The sequence below is a fragment of the Strix aluco genome, chromosome 3, assembly GCF_031877795.1.
Source record: "Strix aluco isolate bStrAlu1 chromosome 3, bStrAlu1.hap1, whole genome shotgun sequence".
In the NCBI taxonomy this organism is placed as follows: domain Eukaryota; kingdom Metazoa; phylum Chordata; class Aves; order Strigiformes; family Strigidae; genus Strix; species Strix aluco.
In genome coordinates, this window is record NC_133933.1 from 46,388,356 (window position 1) to 46,411,706 (window position 23,351).

Below are 23,351 nucleotides of genomic sequence, written 5' to 3' on the forward strand. Positions count from 1 at the left end.
CTGTCACCGTGGATGTTTTCACTGACTGCAGCAGTGAGTCAGCCAGAGGAAGTTCAAGAACTTAAACTATATATATATTATGTTTCCCAACACCTTTGCATGTCAGAGATAGGTCTAACTGATGCTAAGGTGGCAGCTGTCTGTTTTGGGAAAGGAACATGCAAGGGACATGCTTGTCTCCCATCACCTGGATGTGTCTTGATGTCTGAAGAGCCTCATGTTCATGTGCAATCAAACATGAGAAATAAGAACATCTAAATTTGAGACAAGATATTGTTAAACTGAAAATAAACCTGAAAATGCTCTCCCCCCCCCCCCCCCCCCGCTAGTATTTTAGAACATATTTAATAGCTCAAAATATATTTTTCATTTTATGATTGTAATTTCTGGGTCAATCCAATAGCATCCAATACTTTGAAAATTCAACTGATAAATAAATAAATTGCTCTGCAGAACCTCTCTCCAAGCTGCTCAAGAAACAACTGTCCATCTCATGATGTTATATGAAACAGTATGAAAAAGAAATCCAAAACAAAGAAGAGATTAAACAGAAGAAAAGACAAACAAATGAACTTGCTTACTAAAGCCTGGGCTTTTTATTCTGGGTGGAATTCCAATATCTTGAAGCTTTTGTTCTCAGTGGGAATGAGGACTGAAAATGTTTACATTTTCTGCAAAAAAGAGTTTATTTGGAAAATTAGGACCTAATCTGTCTAAAACAACACAAAGTCTTCTCTGGAGCAGCCATGCTGCAGAATCCGCCAGCTGTTTGGGGTGTGTATTCCCAAGGCTTGCAACCTCCCAGCCCCAGTTCTGGAAAGACATTGGGGCCTTTTTGGTCAGGAGGGTCCCCAAGCCCTGTGGTCCCTCCTCCAAGGACAATGCCTCCCATCCCTCCCCCATGAGTCCCGAGTGCCTTTACACCTCTGGTCATCTGAGCAGGGACAACCTTCCACCACAAATGATGCTGGCAGCTCAGCAAATTATCCAAATATCAGGCAGATTTAGGAAAGGCTAGAGAGTTACAACAACTATACAAAGTATTTTTATACACCAACCTACGAGCATTTTTCTTCTGTGGCTGCTTACTGCTGCAAAAACAGAGTCATATTAATACTGGGATCACTATAATTTTGCAATAATTTTAGTAATATTTTCAGTAATTCTGTTGTAACTACTGCAACCAACTTCTCTCCTCATCAGACTGCGGACAATAGCTGTGTAGCCCATTAACAGCAAATCAGAGTTTAGGGTCCAGTTAACTCCATTCATGTGAATTGTAAATTATAGCCATGAAGTTTTTGGTTATTCTTACACAGCAATGTTTGAATTTCATTGTTACTCTCTTTCCCAGGGAGACCATCAATCTACTTTTTAAAATATACGTTCAAAGTACTATTTCAACATGTAAGACTGATTTTGAAATGTAAATAGTTTGTGCATGTAAAACTTCATTTTTCTGATAAAGTGGAAAGCATACATATTTTTGTTCTGTTGGTACCTTTATAAACGCATAGGTAACTTTCATTACAAAGTTTTGAAGTGCAATTATTCTACATAAATTTGTTGCCCACAGAATCCTCCCTTCCAAATTAGTCATCTGCAAGTGTAGTAAGTTTAACATTCTCTGGATGATAGCTCGTAATAGTTGAGCAGTGTGAAGTTTAGTATTTTCCTCTCTATATTTTCTACCAATTCATTGCATAAACCAGAAAGAATCTGATTACATGGATTAGCTACTGTTGCTTTTTAATGACTTTTTTGTAGTTTATTCTTTTTATGATTGTACTTTATGATTGCACTGTCTTTTTAATATTTTGCTAACCAGTAATCATTGGGTAATAAATTATACCTTTCACATCTTATTGTCATAGCACTTGTTGTCATATGACTTTTTTTTCCATGTTTTCATTTGGGGCTATGCTTTATGAAATATAAAACTTGTCATTTTAACATTAAAATTGCTATTTGTAATCAAAGGTATATCATGTTTTTTTCAGGACAGGCTCTAATCACAACAGCTCAACTGCATTGATGTGCAAAAGTTGGGATGTCTACCCAATAATATTATCTTCCTGTGATGAATAGAGTAAAATTGCTAAGAAGATGGTACCGGGGATTAAAATTATTTCCACTGGTAAACATGATAGAAGAGGGCCTGGCTATATAAAAAATTGCATAGAACAAACTGTAAGACGGAGGAGCAAGCTCCAAGGGTGACAGTCTTGCTGTCTTGCAAAACACGGCCAGAGGAAGACAGGTTCATGGGCTGGGGACCACAAACTGGGTGTCACCCAGCACAGGTAAGGACCAGAAACAGGAGTGAGCACATCCTCAAGGACCAGAAACAAGAGTGAATTCAGCCTCCTTCCTCCCAGTCCAGGTCGCAGCAATGGTTACAAGGTTGCAGCTCTGGCTTTTTAATCATCTGTTTGTGGTCCAGGGGCCAACAAATACAAAACTCAGTTGAACTCTCAGTCCATCCTGGGTTTTTGTCCCCATTTGAAATTTCCCAAGCCATTCTTTGCTTGAGAAATAGTCCTCACGTTGCTTTTCTGGACTGAGTTCAACAGTGAGTTTCTCCCAAAACCATGGTCTTTTTGGCCAAGTTGATATGAAACAGCTCTGTCAGATACAAACCGCAGGAGAATAGCTCTTGGCCCTGTTTGCTTTTCTTCCTAAATATGGACACAATATAGCTGCTTTGGCAGAACTGTTGCAGCTGGTATTAGAGTGGTTTTGAATCCCATCCACAGATTATCCCTCAGATTATTTGCTCTTTGAGACCTAGCTATGTATATGAAGAAGCATGCAGAGCTCTCCTTTAGCTTTCCCTGGGTCTAGTCTCCCAGGAATGACTTTCTGGGAATTGACAAAGGTCAGGGTAAGACACAGTATTGTGGTAGGAAAAAAAAAAATCAGTGTTGCACTTGTAATAAGCATGACAAATCTCATTGAAAATTTGAGGTACGCAGATTAATACATGGTATAATTTTAAGATTTGGTTCAAGGCATCAGTAAATTTTTATGTGTTTAAAGAAGTTTCTGCAAAGCATTTGACATCTGTTGTAGCTGTGGCTGTTTCTCATGGTTCTGCATCAGACCCTTTAATCACGGTCAGCGATTCTACTCCTTTTCATCCTTCAATCTTATCTGCAGTTTCATGACAGCAAGTTTTCACAGAGTGAAAACAAATCATCTAAATTAATATCCTAGTTTGAAAATATGCTTTATGGTAAAGAGTGTGAAAGAATTCACTCTTAGGAGTTGCATTGTAGAGCAAGAGTGATGCTCCCCGTTTCCTGTATTTTCACTCTTCTGCTCCAAGAAGGAGTTTTGTACAAGTATTATTATTAATTTGAAATAAGTGACTAATCTTAGAAGGTGTATCTAAAGCACATAGGTATTCCCAGCCATGATAACCAGCATTGCTACATCTCATCTTGGGAGAATTTGACTCAAGTGAAGTTTTATATATTGTTTCACGCACATTTCTTGCAATGGCTAAAAGAAGTGGAAGACCTATTTCTTTGTCTGCTTCTGGCTCCTTTTGCTTCTCTGCACTGAAAGGTGCACATGGTGTAAGCATTTTTTTCCCAACAATTAAAGTGAAGCAATAGATCCTTCGCTAGATATATTGCTAACAATTAGTTGGCAGAAGATGGAAAACCTACAGACTGTACTTCTATGCGGTTCTATTGGCCCTGTTTGTCTCACAAAAATAGCACTCCACAAATCATATACAAACAGATAATGATCAGTCCATAACAAGGGCGTGTATAATCAAACTTCCACTTTCAGCCAGCATACAAGATGGAGAGTTTGGACAGCCTTGTTTATTTAGTAAGTTTGCCAGTAAATGTAGCTAGGATAGAATTGTAGTGACCCAAACACAAGCTAAAAACCCATTAAGATAATTTTCTGGGCATTGTTGTTCCTGTTATTGGATAAGCAGGCGTTGGATCAACTGGTTTCCAGCTTGTGGAGTTCTTTGTCCTATGCAGGCAAGTAAAAATGTTAGAGAATTGTTCCCACTGTCATTTAATGCTTTTCTTAACTTTTTGCAGCATATGAAAGTTACATAAAGTGTCCCGCAAAGTTGCAGCAGTATGTCTGTGTGCTGTTAGATGCACGCCTACGCTTCACACACAGGCAGATGTCCTGTTAGGATTTTTCTAAAGGCAGTTGCAATTACTTGCCTTGCATTTGTGATGCAAAATGTGTCTGACATTTCTTTCCCCAAGCTGCAGTGTCTGGCTTTGAAACTCCAGTACTTTACTGGTAAGGAAAAAATAAGGTTGACACAAAACAAGACAAATGTGCCTCTTCCTTCTATGCTGATCATAATAGATCTTTCCTAGAAACTCTGCTTCTTCATAAAACCAATCTGCCTGCTCACAATAACACCCACCTTTAATTAAGGACTTTTACCAAGCAATTGGTAGCAAGATGCTGGATTAAAAAATAAACAAGCAAACAAACAAAGCCCATGCTGTCTTCAGAAGGCTGTTTTAAATTGAACTGACTAGTGCACTCAACTTCAGGCAATTTCCCTTGGGTTTGGTCTCAGACAAACAGAGTTTCAATTACACCTTGTATACTGCAGGCAATATTCAGACTTGAAGGGTTTTCAAGGATCAGGATGAATTGTTTACTAATTTAAAAACTGAAATGTTCATCCAAAGACTTAGCCAACAGGAGCTTCTTCACCTCTGTGTGGAACTGCCTTTCCCCTGTGGATGACAGACTTTATCCTTTGGAAGTGAAATTTGAACATTTCTGTCAGATTTCCTTTCTATATATATAAATACATGTAATTTCTTTGCTAAAAAGGGACAACCCTACTATCTTTTGCCCAGTACGAAATAAGCACTTTGAAGACAAATATGCTGTGTTGCTTTAGTGAATATCCATGCATATGTATCTTTATATTAAACTCTACAAAGTAGTCAGACTTATATAAACTCAGTCCCACACAGTGTTATGTTATTTACATACCTTTCTGCACATCACCTCACTGTGGTATAAAAAGCACGATGAAGTCAGTCTGATGTCCCTCACCTGCTGTGATGGGTGTTGGAGTTTACACATGAAATTAGACTGCTCCTACACAAAATGTTGTCAATGCACACTGCTTTTCCCTTATTTATCTGTTAGTAAGCATGTAAGTAGATCTTTGAAAAATAAATGAATCCAAGTTACATCAACTTTAATAGACTCAATGTCAGATTTTGCCCTGGTGTCCTGCTCTAAATTAACTTTAATGAGGCTGCAGGCAAACAGAACTTGATCTTTTGAGGTCACAGGAATCTTTCATTACTTTAGGAGGTGCTGGACTAAACTAAAGTGACCAGAATGTAGCTAATTTTTCTGATGTTCTGTATTCTGAGGGGTTTCTTAGCCAAGGCCATTCAACATTTAAATTTTCAAAATTCATTCTGAGGGACTCAGAGACTCTGCATGTGAGACAATTTATCCTTAGCAGGATTGGAGAGGAAAGAATCCTGCTTTCAGTAATTTGAAATGATCTTTTAATGTAGCAGGAGTTTCAGGTTATCTGGAGAAAACACAAATAAAGTTCCATTATTAAAAAAGAGAAAATCCTCAAAAGTGCTATGGAAATAATAGAACTAAAATATCCAATGACTACACTAAGATATTTGTCGAGTGGATATGTGCTGAATATAATTATACATTTGGATGCATTTGGAAAGTACAATTTAACAGGCACGATGTATCAGGGAATTAATAAACCAAGTCAAGCCAATTTAAGTACCTGTAGACTAAAATAAATGACTTGGAGAGAAGGAAGACAAAACCATGTTTAGGAGATATGGTTTCTAGTAACTGTGGGAAAAAAATGGTTGATTTTAGCATATTCACTAAACTCTGATGAGTAGAGTTTAGAAAATTAGAACTAAAAATGTGAGAAAAAAATCTAGATAGCAAGTGGGAAGTAATAACTTTTTTTTTTTTTTTTCAATAGAAACCTCAACTTAATGAACTGAAATCATATTTAAACCACTGCCTGTGGACAAATATTTACTGCAGTCATTAGGGCAACCCTCAAGTTGATCAGATTTCATGATGAAGTCCCTTGGAAATGGGTTTTCGAAGAACTATCAAAGGTCTTCCTTCTCTCAAAGTCACTTTCAAGGTGGTGATCTAAGTGCAGTACAGTGAACTTTTATATACATATTGAACTGCTCTTAGATAAATAATTTTGACTTGGAATTCAAGAACATTTCCTATAGATGTTTCCTACAGAGCATATGCAGGGAAAGCAGATACATCAGAAACAGCTAGTAAGTAGCTGCAGGATGAAGTACATAAAAAGTATGGGATATACGGTATCTCAGGAAAGGACACATTGTAGTATAGGGAAGAAGGATATAGGTACATGAGACTTTAATTCTATTCTGTGATATCATATTTTACAACATTCGCAGTCTCTTTTGTGGATAGTCAGCCAGCTCTGCCTCAAAAACTCTCAAAATAGAGTTTAGTTCTCTTACTTAAAATGATAGATAAATGTGAAAATTCTCTGCTTTTAAATTGTAAAAGTACCTGATTTCAATTAAAAAAATTCAACACTCAAGCCAGTAAAATACTGTTACTTTGTGCTTCAATGGAGAGTACAGTAAAATGAAATTTTGCAGATAGCTATGTAAGAATGTTATTCTCTTTCTAAAGCATCTAAATCTGAGCCAGATTTGAATCTGAAGCTGTGTAACCCAATCTACCAAAACCTGCTGGAGAGGAAGAGAATATTAACGTTGTCTTAGCACCATATTAATAAAAACACATATCTTGTGGCCAGCATGGACAACAGGAAAGCTGTGAAACACCATAAAACATGTCTAGAAAAGTAACCACATGGTAAAGAATCTCATAGGTGGGTGCATGGAAATTCTGCTTTATGCACAGAAGATACACAGAGGACACAGGAAAAGTCTATCTCATTCTTGGCTGATTTCTTTGGAAGAAGCTGCAAACCTTGACAGTGCATCACAATGAGCTGCTGGGACAGGAGAGGACACACCATCTGTACAGGCAGCTTTCTAAGTGACACAGACCATAGCAGCCATTCCCAACTGCTATCACTCATACATCCAGCCTCAGCAAAAAACCATTCAGGAATCCATACATAATTTCTCTGGCAGGTAATATTTTTAGTGATATGGAATGAATATAACATACTGTGGTCCCTGTATTACATTTTAAAAAATTATTTTATCATGTGAATTTCCTTGCTTCTGACTATTGATATCTTTTGACAATTCTGGAATTTCAGTTACAGAAACATTCATAAACAAAAGAATTATTTTATGTCAAGAAACTTGGTATTTTCTTAACTTTGGAAAAGAATACTAATTGCATTGCACTGTCAGTGTTTCACATTAGTTCTAAATGCTTCTTGGCAAGATAATGGCTTCTGGTTCCTATCAACTGGACTTGCATGCCAGGAAAAGTCATCATGTTATGCCACCTAAAGATATCCTTTCTATCTTTGTCATCCTATATCATATATTATCTAAATTATCTATACATTAATCACTATATCTCTGCTCTATTTTGCCTGGTGATGCCTTGGTTGCATAACAAACTGGATAATCACAACCATATCAAATTTAGCTGAGCCAGAAACAACAGTGCAGAAAAAGTGCATGTTTCTGTTTGCAGTCTATAGACTGAGAATGAAGACTACACTACTGTTCAGTATATCACGTTAACAAATTGGAAAAGACCTTGAAGAACAGTTGTCTCTTTTCTCATTTAATCAAAACACATTAACCCAAATCAGAGAAGCTATTGAGGTTTGAACTCAGCCGGCAGCCAGGCGCCACATGGCCAGCCGTTCACCTCCCCCCTCCCTGGTGAAATAGGGGAGGGACAAAAAAAGAAGAGAATTCATAGGTTGAATAAAAAGAACGAATTTACTAAATATAACAAGAGAACAACAGTAACAATAGTGAGTCCAAAAAGAAACGGGTAAAATGCAGCAGTGGCTTACCGAGCGCGGCGACCGCCCCCACAGCAACACACACCAGGGCCGGACCCGAAATCAGCGCGCACCCGAGAGAGCCCGCCCCCCTATATCCCTGGGCATGACATCACATGGTATGAAATACTCCAATGAAAGTTAACTCCATACTGGTTGAAACCAGGACAGTCTCCACCCCTTATTCCATACCATTGACGTTATACTCAGGTTTCCAAATACATCTCAAGGAATCACCATGCCCCTTTTTTTTTTTCCAGGTCTCACAGATATCATTCCCTTAGTCTATGGGGCATCCTTCTACAACGTCTGCTGAGTTCATTTAGTCCATAACTTCAGGTTCCATCTGTCATGACAGTCTATAAGGCTGGAGGAATGAGGCAGAGTTTGCTCAGTTGGTGGAGCAGGAGGCTTTGGATGTGGCACGGGAATGTTGAGAGGCTCTAATTGCAATAACAGGGTTATTTGACAGTTCGGTTCATTGGCTATTCTCACCTAAAATCAAATCTCCCTGAGGCACACATCGGACTTCTCCATCCTTCTGCATTACCCACCAAGTGCACCCAGGTCCTTGGGCAAAAGTAATCCCACACATCGGTTTACCTTTACACAATGCAGGAGTAACCCAGATGGTCTGCCCCAACATATTCCTAATGCACACTACGGGGGCTTTATCCCCATCCACGGTATGTAGGAGGTTTGATTGAGCAGGGCCAGCTTGCTTGGCAGATCCTCTGGTATTGACTAACCAGGTGGCTTTTGCTAAATGCACATCCCAGTGTTTGAAAGTTCCACCAACCATTGCTCTCAGTGTAGTTTTTAGCAATCCATTGTATGGCTCAATTTTCCCAGAGGCTGGTGCATGGTAGGGGATGTGATATATCCACTCAATGCCATGTTCTTTGGCCCAGGCATCTATGAGGTTGTTTCGGAAATGTGTCCCATTATCTGACTCAATTCTTTCTGGCATGCCATGCTGCCATAAGACTTTCTCCTCAAGGCCTAAAATGGTGTTCCGGGCAGTGGCATGGGACACGCCATAAGTTTCCCACCAACCAGGGGCTGCTTTCACCACTGTAAGCACATAGTGTTTGCCGTGCCGAGTGTATGGGAGTGTGATATGATCAATCTGCCAGGCCTCCCCATATTTATATTTTGACCATCATCCTCCATACCAAATGGGTTTTAACCATTTGACTTGCTTGATCGTAGCACATGTCTCACTTTCATGGATTACCTGTGCAATAGCATCCATGGTTAAGTCCACCCCTCAGTCACGAGCCCATCTATATGTTGCATCTCTTCCCTGATGGCCTGAGGAGTCATGGGCCCAGCGAGCCATAAATTGTTCACCCTTATGTTGCCAGTCCAGATCCACTTGAGCCACCTTGATCTTGGCAGCCTGATCTGCCTGTTGGTTGTTCTGATGTTCTTCAGTGGCCCGACTGTTGGGTACATGAGTGTCCACATGGCGTACTTTCACAACCAGATTCTACTCGAACAGCAATATCTTGCTATAATTCAGCAGCCCAGACGGGTTTTCCTCTGCGCTGTTAGTTACTCCGTTTCCACTGCTGTAACCACCCCCACAGCGCATCTGCCACCATCCATGAGTCAGTATAGAGGTAGAGCACCGGCCACTTTTCTCTCTCAGCGATATCCAAGGCCAGCTGGACGGCTTTCACCTCTTCAAACACTCGATTCACCTTCTCCTTCAGCAGCTTCAGCAACCCGTCATGTGGGGCTCCACACAGCTGCCTTCCACCTTCGATGTTTTCCCACAATGCAACAGGATCCGTCGGTAAACAAGGCATATCGCTTCTCATTATCCAGTAGTTTAGTATATGGTGGGGCCTCTTCAGCACATGCTACCTCTTTCTCTGGTGCCATTTCAAAATCTTTGACTTCTGGGCAATTTGTGATCACTTCCAATATTCCCGGATGGCTGGGGCTCCCTATTCGAGCCTGTTGTGTGATTAATGCGACCCATTTACTCCACGTGGCATCAGTTGCATGGTGTGTAGAGGGGACATTCCCTTTGAACATCCAGCCCAGCACTGGCAGTTGGGGAGCCAGGAGGAGCTGTGCTTCAGTCCCGATCACCTCTGAAGCAGCTCAGATCCCTTCATGTGCTGCCACTATCTCCTTTTCAGTTGGAGTATAGCGGTGCTTGGATCCTCTGTATCCCCAACTCCAAAACCCCAGGGGTTGACCCCGAGTCTCCCCTGGTGCTCTCTGCCAGAGACTCCAGGTAGGGCCATTCTTCCCAGCTGCAGTGTAGAGCACATTTTTAACATCTTGCTCTGTCCGAACTGGCCTGAGGGTTACTGTATGAACTATTTCTTGCTTAATTTGTTCAAAAGCCTGTTGCTGCTCCGGGCCCCATATAAAATCATTCTTTTTCTGAGTCACTTGATAGAGAGGGCTGACAATCTGACTGTAATTTGGAATGTGCAGTCTCCAGAAACCCACAACACCCAAGAAAGCTTGTGCTTCTTTTCTGTTAGTTGGTGGGGACATAGCTGTTATTTTATTAATCACCTCCATTGGAATCTGACGACGTCCATCTTGCCATTTTACTCCTAAAAACTGGATCTCTTGTGCAGGTCCCTTGACTTTACTACGCTTTATGGCAAAACCATCTCTCAGAAGGATTTGTATTATTTTCTCCCCTTTCTCAAAAACTTCTGCTATATTACCCCATACGATGATGTCATCAATGTACTGTAAATGTTCCGGGGCTTCACCCTGTTCCAGTGCATTCTGGATCAGTCTATGGCAAATGGTGGGACTGTGTTTCCACCCCTGGGGCAGTCGATACCAGGTGTATTGGACACCCCTCCAGGTAAAAGCAAACTGTGGCCTGCATTCTGCTGCCGGAGGGATGGAGAAAAATGCATTGGCAATATCAATCGTGGCGTACCACTTGGCTGCCTTCGACTCCAGTTCATACTGAAGTTCTAACATGTCTGGCACGGCAGCACTCAGTGGTGGCGTGACTTCATGCAGGCCACAATAGTCTACTGTCAATGTCCACTCTCCATTAGACTTTTGCACTGGCCATATGGGGCTGTTAAAATGGGAGGGCGTCTTGCTGATGACTCCTTGGCTCTCTAGTTGATGAATCAGTTTATGGATAGGGATTACAGAGTCTTGACTGGTGCGATATTGCCATCAGTGCATGGTTGTAGTGGCAGTTGGCAACTGTTGTTCTTCAACCCTCAGCAATCCCACAACAGAAGGATTCTCTGATAGACCAGGTAACACAGACAGCTGTTTAATTCCTTCCGTTTCCAAGGCAGCTATACCAAAAGCCCACCGATACTCTTTGGGTCCTTAAAATACCCTCTTCTGAGTATTATGCCAAGAATACATGGAGTGTCTAGGCCAGTCACAATGGAGTGTTTTTCCCACTCTTTTCCACTTAGGCTCACCTTGGCCTTCAATACAGTCAGCTGTTGAGACCCCCCCCGTCACTCCTGAAATACAAATGGGCTCTGCTCCTTTAAAATTTGATGGCATTAGGGTGCATTGCGCACCAGTGTCCACTAGAGCCTTATACTGCTGGGGGTCAGATGCGCCAGGCCATCAAATCCACACAGTCCAGTAAACTCGGTTGTCCCTATCCTCCGCCTGGTTGGAGGCAGGGCCCCTCTAATGTTGGTCATAATACCCACTAACGGCAAATGGGTTAGTGTGGTGTATACAGGTTTCAGTCTCATCTTGATCACTCACTTCTTGTGAATACAAGTCAGAAGTTCTTCTCATAGGATCATGAGCAAAGTCGACCTTTTTGCTCTGTTTGGGCACTTGACTACTGGAAACCGCAGCAGCATTTGTCCTGAAAGGACGACGTTTTGTACTTGTTCTTCCTTCTAGCTCACATACCAACTCTTCTAGGAGGTAGGTAGGTTTTTCCATCCCATTTCTTCATGTCTTCTCCATGGTCACGCAGGCAATGCCACAGCTTCCCCCGTGGTGTGTACCGGTTCTCTCAAGTAGAGAAACGATTGCTCCTAATAGCCAAGATTCTGGTCCGTGCAGGTGGGGAGTAGGACATGTTCTCTTTAACTTGCTAGAAATCTTGAGATAATTTCACAGCTGCGATGATGGGGGGAGAGACACTTTCTTCATATTGTCGTATTCCGCGAGCCAGTTCATTCACTGTTGGTCCCTCTTCATCTTTCCGGTCCATTAGTGCTAATGCACTGGCATATGATGAAGGTGTGCTCCATACAAAAGTCCTCCACATGGGCCGGGTGCATCAGACTTCATCTGGATCTGTGGGTAGCCATGCATTATCTGGGTCATAGTAAACTACCTCCTGCACAGCTAGCTCCCTCAAGTATTGAATGCCTCTTTCCATAGTGGTCCACTTACTTGATCGACATGTAAAGTCATCCTTGAAGGGATACCTCTCCCTCACACTTGACAGAAGTTGCCTCCAGAGACTGAGATTTTGTGTCTCCTTTCCAATGGCTTTGTCAATGCCCACTTCCCTAAACAGGGATCTCAGCTGCCTTGCCTCCCTGCCCTCTAGTTCCATGTCACTGGCCCCACTATCCCAGCATCAGAGTAGCCAGGTAATGAGTTGCTCATCTGGATGACAGCTGTAATCTTTTCTTATGTCTAGCAACTCACTCAAGAATAAGGATCGGATGACTATCACTGGCTCTGCCTCCTCCTCCTGTTCTCGTGATGGGCCTGGTTTGTCATCACCCTGTACACTGTGAGGGGATTTTCTTGTGTATTTCTTCTTCTGACATGGGTTGTTCTCTGGTTCAGCTGCAGCGCCTGTCCTTGCAGTTTCTGTCACTTGGTTACCAGGTGCAGAGCCCTTCTCTTCCTCTTGAGGGTGCTGAACAGTGTTTAATAGCACCCGGTGAGCGTGGGCTATGCCCCAGCATGTTGTAGTGAGCTGTGCCTCTCTGGAATTACCCAGGTGACAACATACTTTTTCCAAATATTCCACTAGTTCTTCAGGATTCTGAATCTGTGCAGGAGTGAAGTTCCAATACACTGGAGGTGCCCACCGTTCTAGGTACTTGCTCATTCTACTCCACACCCCCAGACACTCATAATTCCCCAACCTTGGGGTAGGTTTCCAAGTGATACTCTCAAATAGTTGCTTAACCATAAACAAAACCAGAACCACATTCAGGAACACACTAGCTCCTAACAGCATGGCAACCATGTTTATGTCAATATTCCAAAGATATATGAACTCCCCAAATTTCTCAAACACAACTGTAAATAGCCCCAGGGCCGATGACTGCACACTATCATAGATGAGCATCACATAGTACAACAGAAAGAGAATCTTAACCCAACTCTCACAGAAGGTAAGCAACAGCATGGGAAACACGTATTTCAAATGAGGTGATAAGATCTTAAGGAGCCAAGCAATCCACATTTTACCCGTTCTATTGTTATCTCAAACGAAAAACCTCAGTGCCCCATGCTGGGCATCAAAAACTGTTGAGGTTTGAACTCAGCCGGCAGCTGGGCGCCACATGGCCGGCCATTCACCTCCCCCCTCCCTGGTGAAATAGGGGAGGGACAAAAAAAGAAGAGAATTCGTAGGTTGAATAAAAAGAAAGAATTTACTAAATATAACAAGAGAACAACAGTAACAATAGTGAGTCCAAAAAGAAACGGGTAAAATGCAGCAGTGGCTTACCGAGCGCAGCAACCGCCCCCACAGCAACACACACCCAGGCCAGACCTGAAAATCCCTCGCCAGCCCAAGAGAGCCCGCCCCCCTATATCCCTGGGCATGACATCACATGGTATGAAATACTCCAATGAAAGTTAACTCCATACTGGTTGAAACCAGGACAGAAACCAAGCTGAAAGTGGAGAAAACAGGAATTGTCTTCCTCTCTGAAGTGACACCAGCTTTACCGAGAGAACAAGTGAACAAAAATGTTCCAAAGCACCCTTCAGTCAATAGGAAAGTGAACTTTGTGGTGGTTTTATCATGATTTTGTAATCCCTAAACTTTTTATTTAATGATCTTTTTTTGCTCAGCATTTATATAGAGATTATGTTCTCTGTTACAGAAAAAACCCTTTTTGAAAGGCAAAAGTTTATCATGAAGTGCATACATAAGAAAGGAAATATATTCTTCTAAGAAGGACATTCTAGAAAATAGTATCTAAAAATGAACAAAGGTTTCCTCAAAAGCTGCAGATGGTAAACAGATGAATACAAGTACTCATCCAAGCACGAAAGAAAAGAGTTAAGGAACATCTATTTCCTCCATTTTAATAGTCAGGACATGGCAACTACTTTTTAGAATTTGGGGAACACCTCCAAAGATAGGATATTCCCATCTTTGGAAAAAAACCAGACCTTTGTTCTTTGCACAGGAGAGGAGGAACAGTATGAGCTGGTCCTTATTTTTAATGTCCTAAAACTTCATATTTTAGCTAATTATGTTCCAAGCCCACAACCTAACCACCAGCTTACCTTTTGTTCTGGCATCTACCACTTCCACACTGGTCAGCAATTTCGTGGCAGACTCAGTTAAATTTAAGCTGGTATGTTCCTGCACAAAAGTTTAAGATTTGAGAATTCTGCATTTCCAAACAGTTGTGCAAAAAAGAAAAAACTCTCAATCTGCTGCAGTAGTAGAAGTTTTTCCTGGTGTGATATATGTTCAAGATTGATGTTGGATGAAGATGTGTGAGGGCTACAAGTATTGCATTCTGCCACTTAACCTTGGGGGTTTTTTTTATAGTCCATTGAAGAGGAAAGGAAGCCTAAATCCATCAGTTCAAAGCTCTGTTTGCCAGTATTTGAGAAGAAAAGCTGAATAGATAATTATTATATACTCGTATTTTCAGTTCACTTAGATATTCTTGCTGCTTGTGTAATATCCCTGAGGAGAATATGACTTACTTCTAGTCTTTAGTAAATTAATTTATAAAAATGTGCAAACATTCATGGGAAACAATTTTTGCAGATTTTTGCTATTTAAACAGTGTTGGATAATGGTAACAATATTCACGTGTTTCTCTTCTCTTCACAGGAAGAGTATGTGAGCACTACAACATGAATACTTCTGCCTGATTCTTTTTCAAATACCCCTAAGAGAAGATTGCAACAAGTTGCTTCTGTGAACACTCATTCAGATAAAAAGCAAGGTAAAGATATTCTCCTCAAGTGTATGGCTCGAGTTGAGGTGAAGGAATCAGCCATGAAGAAGTTAAAGCTGGGATCAAGAGGGTCCTGTGATACAGAAACAAGTTCTACACTTAAACATGTCTAAATGTTTTATCTTTTTTTCTTTTTAAATACTAAACTTTTTCTTCTTACCTAGGGTTTTATCATATAATATATATGTTTGCATGTTTTTAGCAGGTGTATATATAGCCATTTAATTTTTAACCAAAGTTTAATTTTACTTTGTTGTTTTCCTATGTGCTTTTGGTCTTATCTATCCTTTTGATTGCACAAACAGCACATGATCAGGTCTTGCTGTTTGTCATGGATACAGAGGTAGTCAGTGTTTGTCACAAAGACAAGGCTCCTGAGGTTCATATGACATCTGGAAAAGATCAGGTGTAGGAGTTTGCTCGTGCTCATCCTTGAGTCTGCAGCGCTGAACACTAATGACTGAAGTCCATCAGTTGAAGAAACAGTTACCTTCCTCCAAACTTCTATGTAAACTGCTGTAATATTTCAGCTAATCAAAGGCTTCCTTAGGGTCTAGTTTCCCCGGACAATCCCCAGTACTAGTTGCGACCTACACCTAACAGCCGCAGCCTTGTCCTTTGTCTTTGGTGGCTTATTTGGTGGCTATTTGCTGGCTTCATGTGGATATACAACAGGTTGTGTGGGGTGTCCCTGCAGCAATGTGAAGGCTGATGTGCCTGGGGTTGTCCTGAGGGCCCATGCATGTTGTGGAGGCCACAAAAGCCCAGAGGAAACACCACGAAGGGCTGGTGCAGGTGGGAGCATATTGCTCATGGAGAGTCCTATGAAAGACTCTTAAATGCTCTCAGTGTCCTGCAGAGCTAACCAGGATGCTTAACTGCAAAGGGGGGTGTATTTTGAAAAAGCAGATTCAAAATCTACAATTCAAGGATAATCATTATAATAACAGAAAGCTGGAAATTGCTTCTGTTAAGTTCTACTTTCCAACCTAACTGCAATCTGTAATACTTTTGGAACTTTAATGCTTAAAAGACAGAGAGACATACTGAGGATGCCACCAGTCAAACATGGCTTGTAGAGCCAAAGAAAACTCTTCAGCAAAATATGGGAGGAACAGACTGTAAGCCAGAACAAAGTGTGATCTGGTTCAGTATGCAGTCTATGACTGAAGATGTTCCTGGGTACATTTAATGAATGAGTCCTTTTTCTGGAAGGAAGTTCAAAGTCCTGAGCTGTGCAGGTACAATTAAAAAAAGAACTGCAAAAATCTGCATATGCCTCCTTCAGGTGTCAAAAGTATATTTGTTTTGTTTTTATTTTACTAGTCACATACTAATCTGTGCGTTTACTGGCTATTCAGCAGCCAGCAACCAATCAGATAATAAATCAGATGGAGATTAGAAAATTGTTTGCTCTTCTGAAACAAACTTCAAGGTTTCTTGTGAGCTATCAGTGGTTTAACCAAGTTGCTTGAAATGAGAAAGAAAAGAAAGTGAAATATTAAAATACAGTGAGAACTGACTTATAGTCCTGATCAGATCCAACAAACTCCTGTGAAGTACAGCAGCTTCCTTCCACCCATGGACATTGTTAGCATCAAAGATCAGACCAAAGTTTCTGAAAGGTTGGAAGTGTGTTTGCAACTGTGGCTAAAGCTTCATGAAGGAATTCTCAGAGACATCAGTTGTTTGGCACTGGGACCAGTTTGCACTGGCTGAATACCAGAGTTGAAAGGTGCTGTCAGTCCTAAGAGTAAGTTCATCCCTAAGATTTGCAGATGGCAGAGGTCTGATCACTTCAGATTATCAATATTTTTCCACACTGATACATCATTTAAACTTTGAACAGTCTCTTGCTTGCCAGTAGCATGTTATAAACCTGTTCTGGTAAAGCAAATCAATATTTTGACTCTAAACTTTTAACCCCTTATAACTGTTCAGGGGTAAACAATTTGAGCTTAGTGTGAAGGTTAGAATTCTTTGCATCATCGGGTATGATGACTTTTTTCAACTTTAAGACCAAATAAGAATAACCTCATCACACTATACATCTGTATTAGATTAGTGCCTCAGTGATTGCACTAACGGATATTTTATTGGAAGTTGCCTCCAAAATAAAAAAAAAAAAGTTTATTAAATATTTCCAAAATATTAAAATTCCATAATTTTTGAAAGTCATGAAAGTGTCCATTTATTTTCTGTGTTTTGTATTTCATACTTTCTTGAGTGTTTTGAACCACAGATAAATATTGGGACAGCATCCTTTTTTCCTTTCAAAAAATATTTCTGTCAATTAGAAAAATATTGGCTGTGAATGTCAAAGTTCTCAGAAAAGTTGAGACATTTGATAAAGACTGATGTGGGGATGGGCATGGAAGAAGTAAATGAATTTTCCATCAAGATCAGCAGTGTGGATAAAGGCAGAAGAAGGGATCATAGGGGGTGGTATTTCAGACCGAAGTGTTGAACTGCAGGAGCTTACTGAGTTACTTCTAAGTGATTCAACCATGAGAGCTGTCTAAAGCTGCCCCAGCTGCAAAGTAAAACACCTCTGATCAAATAAGCCTCATGGCACTTGATGCCTTCAACCTCACCATATGGGCAGCTGCCCAGAGTCACGTGCTCAGGGCCCAGCCCTGCTCCCAGGAGGATGAGGGAGCAAGGTGGGACACCAGGTCACTTCTGGCCTGTGCATTTGTTTTTGGGGATGACAAAATTGTCAGTTCATAAAGGGAGCTTGTAGGAAAGCAACCACTGACCCTTTCAGCTCTGTGTGCTAATCAGAATGAGTTATTAAAATGTTAAATGAGTATTAACAGTAATTTTATTGTCTCTTTATGTGTGATTGAACTCTCTGTTTCCCGAAGTCTTCTTATTAAAAGAACTATTTCCTTAATAGATTGCATTAGGTTATGCAGCAAAGGTAAATTATGATTTATATGCACTTTAACAGCATGCTAAGACAAATGCAGTTCTACTTAAAGCAGGTGTTATATTTGGTTAAAACTTTTGAATGTAAATAATTCTGTAGGAATAATTATTCATTAAGAGGTTTCCCGTGATTCTGAATGTGTCAAAATGCTTGTTTCAGATTCACTGGCAGTCTTACAGACAAGACTAACACCAAACTAGCAACATGAACTTAATGCTTAACATAGCATATGTATCTTAAGTACACAAAATATCGATTCCCATCATGACTTTTTAAGGGAATTAGTTCATACCAAATTAAAATAAGAATTTCCTGACATCTATTTTTAAACAACAAGTTCTTGCAAGATTTAAATGTAAATTAAAAGCATCGGAGAGACTTCATAAATGGGAATGAGAAAAATGTTATAAAAACTTGGGCCCTGATTTATTAATACCACCACATACATGTCTTGGAAACTCCATTGCTGCATAATCTTTTCATAAGCACTATGGTTTAAAGAAGGTGCTGTTAGAGGAGGAGCAGGAGGATTCTGACAGAATTGGATTAAAATCCCAGTTTTGTGCATGCTCTGTTATAGCTGGAGCAGCACAGTGGAAGTTATCCTTCTGAAGTATACCCTTGACAGAAAAAATAAATTCATTTCAGGATGATCCACATTTACAATGGAAGACTTAATGAGCTGGAATTTGTATGTTTCTTGCCAGCAAGATGAGGAACAGTCTGGAAAAGGTTGTCTTTTTAAAAAGAGAGAATTACTTTTGTGGGAGTCATCTTATTTGCAGGATAAGACTTACTGACTTACAGCAGATTTGCTGCGGTAGAATAAGATATGTTATGAACCACTCAGGACATGTACTGATTTTGAGCAAATATTTGGGGTAAAATTATCTGCTGCTATAAACAGAATCAGTTAATTCTGATGTGAATTTGAGCAGTTGCACCAGGAAGAGAATGTGGCTTTATATTTGCTCAATTCTCCCTAGGAAATAATCTGAAAATAAACATTAGCTTTTCCTAAACCCAAATCAAATGAAGAAGGAACAGGTATAAAATCTGCATTTGGCAATTTCAGTCTTCTTTATATTCCATTACCATGTGTGTTGTGTAGTTATTTCTCCTCTGACTTGGAAAATTATACTTCTATTATACTAAGCAGGAGACAGGATACATTTGACACATATAAATTACCTATTTAGAAGCAGTGTTTCTGAAGTAATTCTTAAATGGAGTTTAAGCCTAAATGTCAGTATAACATTCACCACATATTTGTCCGATCTTTTTTAAGTGTGCCATCCAGTAAGTTCTTTCAAGGCAATTTATTTCCATATTAGTTAAGATTTGATTTTTGCTGATGCTGACTGTAAAGGGAATTTTTTTGTTGCTTTTTGGTGTGGTTTATTTGATATCAATCTAGTGAACACACACTTTTAACCTACTTGGTCATTTTCAAGTTTGAAATTCCTGAGATGCTTCAGGAAGAGGTAATTGTATCAGGCTTTATACCACTGCTGTTATGAATAGGGAAACCCCTAGCACACCTTGCACTTCTGGGGGTGAATATCACTTAGTCAGGGAAAGACAAAATCCTCAGTCCTGCTCTGCCTTTTCAGATCCCCAGACTTCTTCATTCGTTTCAGAAGAACTTTACAGCCTTCTAGTGTGGCTGAGATCCCAGTCACCACTTTCCACTGTGTACTGACTGCCAACCTTTCAAGAAGAAACAGTAGATGATTTCAGTCAACCAGCAGGTTGAGCTATCACTATATGTTACTGAGGACCTCCTGAAAATTACAGTATGTAGGGTATTGGTAATCAATCAGTCATCTCTTCTTCTGACCACAGTGAGTAAATGTTTGAGATAGATAAATCCCTTAAAATTTTTCAGTTGAGAAAGTTTACCATTAATCCATAAAAAACATGGTTAAGGTATGAGAAACATAGTGAAAATTTGCTTTGGCAGCTTTTTATTAAGAGAAATTAGAAAACTGTATTTTCCATGGAATACTAATAAAAACAATATGATTGGAATGTCAAAACAGATTATGTATGATAGTATGTAGCAGGACTTAAACCATGGGCCGTAAGGAGATCCTGAAGTTCTGCTAACAAAGGTGGGGTGAGATATCGATTGGATTGCAGCAGTGAGTTTGTGTCTGAGAGAAACAGCAGAGACAGCAAAAAAAGCAGAAAAAAGCAGTGGACAGCCAAAAAAAGAGCTTATAGTGTGACCTGAAATGAATCTCAGACAGAGTCTTTGAATAATATGTATTATAAAATACTGGAATAGGGAGTAAACACTTTCCCTTCTTGTTTGATCCCTGTTTCATTCAGACGAATCAGACTTTGACGTAATCCTTTTTATTTACAAAGAATGTGTGCAAAGAAATACTTGGCCCCACTATCAAGTTCTCCCATACAGAAAGAACAAAAATAGATTAATTTTGGTGAACTGATCTGGTGGAAAGGTGTAGCAATATGCTGCAAACATACAGAATAACATTTTCACAAGGTGTAAAGAGTTAGTTTTAATGTTCAGCAAAGTGCCGGCTCTGAAGAACCTCAATCATTTTTGAAATAGGATATGGGCATTTCTGGGAAATACACTTTTGTGAGTCAGTGCCACTGAAAAGGCAATCGCTTGTTAAGCTCATAATTTTATATTTTTAGTGCTAGTCATATTCTCTTGTGTTATGGGTTGTTCCTAACAGTGGTCCCATGAGATAATTAGAAGCTGTGCATAACATCACCTTTTTTTAAAAATTATTATTCCAAAAGAAGACTATAGAAAGAAGGTTCTTTACAAATGTCCCAGATGCACTCTGGCTTCTGTGTAATACAACAATCAAGATCAGTTTACAAAGATTTCAAAACAGACTCTTTGTTATCTCTTTTTTCCAGCTGGGTCAATGTGTAGGGAATAAATGCATTTCAGGAAGCCTACTATGATTTCTTTATACATAGGTCCAGAACTTGGCTTTGACATACAGTGAAGCAGTCCAGAAACTTTTCTAGGGTCTTTATATGCTCCATGTTAATGCAGAAAAAGTACATGTCCTCTTCCTTATGCTTTTTCTCTGTTAGCACCCTCTTCTGACAGCTTTGAGGGGCAAGTGCTCAGAGCATGCCACAAACAAGGAATTCCCGTCCAACAGTAAAACCTTTGGCTGGAGGTTTATGGCAGGATTATAGAGGCCTTTCTCCTCCATGAGTAGTGAGAACTGACCTGTAATTTAATATACAGACATCTCCTTCACCTGCTTCTTTGCTCATGAATTAGGGGCATTTTTGTGAACTAAATAGAGCATAACTATAAAATGGAGAGTACCTATAAAGTAGAGCAATACTTGTACTTTATGGGCATTTCAGATCTGTTATGACTGCTTAATAAAAGAATGAAAGGACTTTTTGACCAACTGAATTATGTGTATGCATTGGCACAAATCTTACAAATCACAGTTATATTAAAATTAATTATTCTATACTACTGTTTGCCTAAGAATGCATGTTCTTATAACACATAAAAATATTTAATAATTTAACAGTTTTATAAGACAATGATATTGTTTGTCCCACAAGTAATACCATTATTAAAATTGAAAAATGTGCTGTAGTACAGTCAAATTAATCATTTAGGGTCTTGTTTTGAACAAAGATGATGGAACAACAAAGAAAATTTCAGTATAGTAAAGCAGTAAATTTATTCCACTACAATGATTGAAAATAGAAAATGAAAGAAGTTAAACTTCATCAAAGCCCCAGGAGCTGCTGTAAGAAAACTGAGAAAATCATTTGCTTTAGTAAAGTAGGCCAAGTTGGTACTGATTAGAAAATATTTTTTCAAGATGTGGAGTCTGAGAGATGGGCTTCAGAAATTTTGAAAGAAACAGGGGAATAACATTCATTAAATTAAAAGCTACTCAGTATCATCTATACCCAATCAAGCCAGTCAAGGATAAGGACACCTGTATTTTCTGGTCTTAAAGGATTTACAAGTTTTGAGAAGAAGAAAAGATAAATGTTAACCTTTATACTTCTATGGCTGTTCAGATAAAACAGTATTTTATTGGATTTGTATTAATTTTGACAAAAGCTCCGCTCTTGTGAAGACAGGAGGCTCTGGATTCATTTAGAATAGTCAAATAAGGAAAATCTAACTTAATAATTCAGACCAGGAGCTTTAATTTGATTCTTTCACATCCCAGTGACTTGCATAGTTAGAAAACTGTTGTCTGCTCCACAGTGAGTTTCTCAATATTTGCTGTTGGAAATAGTTAGGTTACTTTCTCTCTGTCTCTCTGTCTCTCTATCTCATTATTTTCATGTAGGTGACTAGATGCTGATGGGAGTATACATTTCAGATTAAAGTTCCTGTGGCCTAAATAAGTGGTAGAAACTGTGAGGATTTGGTGGAAGGTTCTTAACTTGTCACACACACTTCAGGTGCTTCCTCCAAGAAAAGTTCTGAAATTGCACATCAATCTGTGTATTTATTGTTTTTAATAGCACATCATATATCTGCAAAAAATAATAAAAAATATTAGCAATGAAGTTTGCGTGATGCATAGTGACATTTTGGATAAAGGTGTACAGACAAATAAAAAAGAATCTATCCGTTTCCCATCACTGCATCATCATGGGTCTTGGTAGCTATCTGTAAGTCGTTACAGTACTATCTACTTACACTTGCACAGTATTTCAAGCTATTCTTTTTTCCATCCTAGTAGACTATGTTCTAGAAATTTCTCTATCATGACTTGCAATCTTAGCCCTACCTCTTCTCCCTATCTAATTTCTCTCCTTTTTCTCCAAATCACATCTTTTCCAAGATCATGTAGGTGGAATCTGGGCTCAGAATTCACAAGTCCCTTTTCAAACTGGGACTCAGTCTCCTACACTATTTTGATGATTCAGATAAATATATATATATAGTTAGTCTACAGTAGCAGTGTGAGTTCCCTGTGAAATAATCTCTGAGAAGGGCCATAATTAAAACATTAATCTGTGTATGTGGTGGCAGTGTAGCTTGGAGTGCAACAGCGACCAAGACCAATTGATGTTGTGTGAAGGGATTCTAGTGGCTTTATTTTTAAATTATGTTGCATACCTGTTATATTCATGTAAAGAACTATAACATCACACTTTATAACAACCTGTGATTATATTAAGAAACTATAATTGTCAGTAACAAAAAAGATAGTGGTTACCTTTAGGAAATCCAACATTTTCCTAATTGTTCTTGAAGGATGTTGTTCAT